Raw genomic sequence first — 6,065 nt, 5'->3', positions numbered from 1 at the left:
GCAGGAATGTGAAATGCCTAAGGTCATACAGTTAGTTCGGTGACCTTAAAAAATAGGTAACCACTGGATAATTGTTCTCTATTTTGCTACTTATGCATCAGATCAGAGAGTAACAACACTTGTGATCTGGCAACTTATAATGAAAATTTATAAAGCAGACCTATAATTTGTGCACATTGTAAGTAAGCTAGAAAATATATACAAATGTAAGTTTTAAAAACTACTTAGGTTTAAACTTTCTTTTTTTTCTTCACAGAAGCATTTCGTATTTGTGGTCCAGGTGTCTAGACATTTTCAACATAGAGGGTTTTTTAATTCCTCATTTGAGTGATTTTCATCATCAAAGTATTTTTTATAATATACTCTAAAGTGGGCATCACTTGGTCCTAATGATATGTAGCATGAGTTTGAGAGCCAGACAGTGACAACAGTGAAACCTCCCACACAGCTGACCAGGAAACAGATCCAACAGGTCTCACTTCCCGATCACTCCCCAAAGCTTAGCCTCCACCCCTCCCCTCCCAAAAAGGGGAAGGAAGAAGGTTCAGAAAAGATAATGTGCCCGTCGTTTAACAAAGCTTGGCTAACCCTTTGGGTCCCCCAAGTGCTCCTGTTTCCTGTGGCTAAAGTTAGACCTGTTAGATACGAATTTCATTTTTAATCCATGACTGGGCAGACGGAGGGCTACAGATCTTCTCCAGAAAGGACGGGCATGTGTTGGGGGCGCTGGGGGGGTAGGAGTCTCTTTTCATTCATTCCAGGGAAGAGGGCAACAGAGTGTCACTTTTTCTGTACTTGTCAGGAGCAGCAAGATCGTGGGCCAGTTACTTGGTGTGACAGTTATGAGAGGGAGTTTCCATAAAGAAAGTGTTTCCTAAACCTCACTCATTTATGAATCATCTTTTACCATAGCCCTTAACATCGTAAAACACTTAATAGTTTTCTACAGACCGACAGTTTTTCCCTTATAGTTATCTTTAATGGAAAGGTTGTATTATTATAATATAAAACCAGTATGCTGGCCCAAATTTGAATATAGGTATTAAGATAAATAGATACCCACAAAACAGAGTAACTAAGTTCTAGCTAGATGCTGTTGCCCGAGTCTCTTCGCACCCTGGAGAGAGGGAAAGATTGAGGTTGGTAAGCACTGGGTGGGTGTTAAAGGTGAGGTAGCCCCAGTCTGATGGACTGAGAATGGACAGTGAATTGAAAACATGATAACTTTCCTACGTGATCTGCTGCTGGGTAAAGCCTGTCAGAGCAGACTCTCCCAGTGCCCCACTCATATTGCCTAGGCTCACTCCAGAAATCACCTCCAGAGTCCCCTAGACCCATTTATGAATTCCTGTGTCCTTCAGCTTGCAGGGGTTTCCAGCCAAGGGGGTTAACATCCCGAGGGGCCCCTCCCCATCAGTGAGAGGCAGGAGTTGGTGGATTAAATACTTCCACCTCCCCACCCCTTAGTGGAAAATTATGAGGTGTGTCTTACACAGAGCCTCTCAGGGGGGCCCCAGTGGGTTTTACTCCGGCTGCCCATAGCTGTAACCTGGTGGCTTTACAGCTTTTTGTGGCCTCCCTCCGTTTGCCACCTCACTTTCCCACTCCCCACCAGTTCTTCCTGGGGATCACCTCCCACGTAAACAGCTTATACCTAAATCTTTACCCAGGATCTGCTTTGGGGGGAGCCCAGACCAAGGCAGCTGGTAAGCATACTGCCTAAAATGATCTTACAAGCCACAAGGTACCAGACTGATCCTTTGGGAAACAGTACCCCAAGGTATATATCCAAATGGTGTAAAGCAACATCACTTTTCTTTCTTTAAAGTTCAAAAATATATTGAAATTCTTGGTGTTCAGCTCTCTCTGCCATTTTCCCTAACATATTGGTGATCCTCTGTTCTGATGAGTAACATCGTTTTCCATTTTTGCTGTTCCTCTTTCAATATGGTATTACCATTTGCTAACAAACTTAGTGTTTCCAGACTTGCCTGTAAATTTAATTTACTGTGTGGCATTTGTCCGTTGTTTGTCAATCTGAGATATCCAGTGAGTAGAGCAGCACTGTCAGTCTGTGGCTACTGAAAGTAAATGTTTGTTGATGCATCAGTGATGAGCCCAGGCTAAAATGCAGCAGGCAAGTGTTGCCAAACTCAGGGAGCCACTTTCTGGCAAACCTTTTACAATATCCTGAGGTGAACCAGGCCTTTAAAATTAGGGAGATTAGAAAAGTACTTCTGCGAAAGATGAGGCTTCTGTTTTGGCCTGAGTCTCACTGGCAGGTTGAAGGCAGGGCTGAGGTTCTAATGGGGAAAGTACTTCTCATCTTCAGGGTTGGGCCTGTGCCAAGGAGGTCCTGTCCTGTGAAACCTATCAACAGATTGTTCAGAGAGTGGTGAACTCTAGGTGAGATACATCCCACAAGAAGTCAGAAGCATCTTTAATTGGCATGGGATCAAGAAGTCCAAGAGGAAGGCAGGAAGAGGGCCACCTTCATGGACAGACCTCTGCACTCAGCAGGGCTCCACTCTGTGGGCGCATAACGTCCAATAAATATTTGTTTAATATTTGAACAAATCAATGCTTGGTAGGCAAACTTGCTTTGGGTTTTCAGGGATGGTGGCCTCAGAATGAGTATTCATCACAGAAGAGCCCCTATACATTCTTTCCTTCCCACGACCGACTACGTAATTTGCAGGGGCCAGTGAAAAATGAAAATTCAGGTCCCTTGTTAAAAAAGTTAAGAGTTTCAAGATGGTGACCGCAAAGCTTTATACTCTATGTGCCCACCTAACAGAATGCGCTAGAAGTACCACAGTAAGTGAACTTGATCTGGTTTCCGCATTCTTTGAACTTAGCTTGAGGGAGGAGGCAGACGTTAACCAAGTTATCACACAAGTAAAGGGTAACTTTTTTTTTTTTTTTTTTTTTTTTTTTTTGCGGTACGTGGGCCTCTAACTGCCATGGCCTCTCCCGTTGTGGAGCACAGGCTCCGGACGTCCGCGCAGGCTCAGTGGCCATGGCTCACGGGCCCAGCCACTCCATGGCATGTGGGATCTTCCCAGTCTGGGAAGGGGACGAACCCTTGTCCCCTGCATCGGCAGGCAGGCTCTCAACTACTGCACCACCGGGGAAGCCCCAAGGGTAACATTTTAATAGCGTTAGTACAACAAAGAGGAGGCACATGAAGCTGAGAGGGCATAACTGGGAGATTTAATGTGGTCTGGAGCTATCTTGGATGTCAGGCTGATATCTGAAGGATGAGGAGGAGTTGGCTGAGGGAAAAGGGGGAGGAAAGAGGGTTCCAGGCAGAGGAAACATGGGGAAAGAGGAATTGGGATTATGGGAGGTTGGAGCGCAGAGCAAAGGGAATGAGGTTAGAGACGAGAAGTAGACCAGGCATCAGCCCGGTGATCCGGCAGAGGGGGGAGAAGAGGGGGTGCCCAGAAGCAGCCCTCGGCTCCCTTCCCTGGAGGCACAGAGGGTGGGGGCCTTGGCTTGACAGCTACTTGCGGAGGTTTGGATTCAGGATTTGTTCCTAGTGTCCAAGACTTTGATAAGAAACTTACAGAGGCTGATGCTTACCTACAGATCTTGATAGAACAGTTAAAGCTTTTTGATGACAGACTTCAAAACTGCAAAGTTGATGAACAGAGAAAGAAAATTGAAACTCTCAAAGAGACAGCAAGTAGCATGGTGGAATCAATTAACACTGCATTGTGTTGCTGCAGATCACTAAAAGTACTATTAATCCTGTGGATGCGATATACCAACCTGGTCCCTTGGAACCTGTGATCAACACAGTGCCCTCCCAGACTGTCTTACCTCCAGAACCCATTCGGTTGTGTAAGTCAGAGCAGCGTCCATCTTCTCTACCAGTTGGACCTGTGTTAGCTACTATCTTGGGACATCATCAGACTCCAACACCAAATAGTACAGGCAGTGAGCACTCACCACCTAGTAGCAGTCTCACTTCTCCAAGCCATGCCAGCTTGTCTCCAAACACAGTCCCAGTGTTCTCTTATTCTAGCAGTGAAGATGAATTCTGTAATGCGGATGAATTCCATCAGAGTGGCTCATCCCCAAAGCACTTAACAGATTCCTCTGGCTCTGCCTCAGTCTTGACACAGCAGCTCAGCAAATAGTCTAAAGCGCCCAGATACCACGGAATCACTTAAATTCTTCCATGTCCAATGGAACAAGTGATGCTGACCTTTTCTATTCACATGATGATAGAGATGATGAAGGGGAGGCAGCGTCGGTGGAAGAGCACAAGAGTGTTATCATGCATCTGTTGTCACAGGTTAGGCTTGGAATGAATCTTACTAAGGTAGTTCTTCCAACATTTACTCTTGAAAGAAGATCTCTTTTAGAAATGTATGCAGACTTTTTTGCACATCCGGACCCGTTTGTGAGTATTAGTGAACAGAAGGATGCCAGAGACTGAATGGTTCAGGTTGTAAAATGGTACCTCTCAGCCTTTCATGCAGGCAGGAAAGGATCGGTTGCCAAAAAGCCATACAACCCCATTTTGGGTGAGATCTTTCAGTGTCACTGGACATTACCAATGATACTGAAGAGAATGTGGAGCTAGTTTCAGAAGGACCAATTCCCTGGGTTTCCAAGAATAGCATAACATTCGTGGCTGAGCAGTTTTCCCATGATCCACCAGTTTCAGCCTTTTATGCTGAGTGTTTTAACAAGAAGATACAATTCAATGCTCATATCTGGACCAAATCACAATTCCTTGGGATGTCAGTTGGGGTGCACACATAGGACAGGGCTGTGTCTCGTGTCTAGACCCTGTTGAACATTACATTCTCACATTCCCCAATGGTTATGGAAGGTCTATCCTTACAGTGCCCTGGGTGGAACTAGGTGGGGAATGCAATATTAATTGTTCCAAAACTGGCTAAAGTGCCAATATCGTCTTCCACACTAAACCTTTCTGTGGGGGCAAGAAGCACAGAATTACTGCTGAGATTTTTTCTCCAAATGACAAGAAGTCTTTCTGCTCAATTGAAGGGGAATGGAATGGTGTACTGTATGCAAAATACTCAACAGGGGAAAATGTAGTTTTTATAGATACCAAGAAGTTGCCTATAATCAAGAAGAAAATGAGGAAGTTGGAAGATCAGAATGAGTACGAAACCCACTGCCTTTGGAAGGATGTCACATTCAACTTAAAAATCAGAGACACTGATGCAGCAACTGAAGCCAAGCATAGACTTGAAGAAAGACAAAGAGCAGAAGCCCAAGAAAGGAAGGAAAAGGAAATTCAATGGGAGACAAGGTTATTTCATGAAGATGGAGAATGCAGGGTTTATGATGAACCATTACTGAAACGTCTTGGTGCTGCCAAGCATTAGGTTGGGAAATGCAAAGTTTGCTCTTGGTGACCAGGGCAGGAGGCATAATGAAGTAACAGTCTTCCTTTGGAAGAATCTATTCACTCCCTTCTTATTGCAGTGGTTCCTGTCTCCAGGACTTTCTGATGCAGATGAACAATTGAAGCGAGAAAAGCTTCCCCTTTTCCTGTTCTGTGGCAGTTACAATGTTGACTTGGGTCTTGAGAAAAACTTCAGGTTTTGAAAACAAGATGTCTGCTCCTTTTCCAAATCCCATGTTATAAATCCTAATCTCAAACTCTGCACTCTAGTATTGCTGTTGAAATATACAACATCTGTTTCCTAGTTCATATAATCTTGGGTTCTCTCTCTACATATATATTCACATATAGACACGTATATAATATAGGTGATGCCACAGTTTTCATAAATATGCCATCTACTGTAAATATTGGTTCCTCTGAGTTGTTTTAGAAAATTTAGCGCAACGTATTAAAATCACGTGTTAGGAAATTTCGTGGTCTCACCTACAATAACTTTTATTTTGGAATTGAACTATATTAAATTGTATCTAACTCTGGACTACAGTTTAATTATACTCAGTGCTTCTTAAGGCTTCATAAAGTAATTTTTCCAACCTTTAAAAAAAAAAAGTAGACCAGACCTGACTTTGCATAGGGTCTTACGGACACTAACAAGTCTTGAGAAATTCAGGAC

At 43.8% G+C, this 6,065-nt stretch overlaps 1 pseudogene; it reads left to right on the top strand.

The window, feature by feature from the left end:
* The first annotated feature begins 3,504 nt into the window (after window positions 1–3,504).
* Window positions 3,505–5,369, top strand: LOC103083563 (oxysterol-binding protein-related protein 9 pseudogene; annotated as a pseudogene).
* The last annotated feature ends 696 nt before the right edge of the window (window positions 5,370–6,065 follow it).

The sequence above is a fragment of the Lipotes vexillifer genome, unplaced genomic scaffold, assembly GCF_000442215.2.
Source record: "Lipotes vexillifer unplaced genomic scaffold, Lipotes_vexillifer_v1.1 scaffold521, whole genome shotgun sequence".
NCBI lineage: Eukaryota > Metazoa > Chordata > Mammalia > Artiodactyla > Lipotidae > Lipotes > Lipotes vexillifer.
The sequence above is the reverse complement of the archived record's forward strand: the minus strand, read 5'-3'. Positions and strand labels throughout refer to the sequence as shown.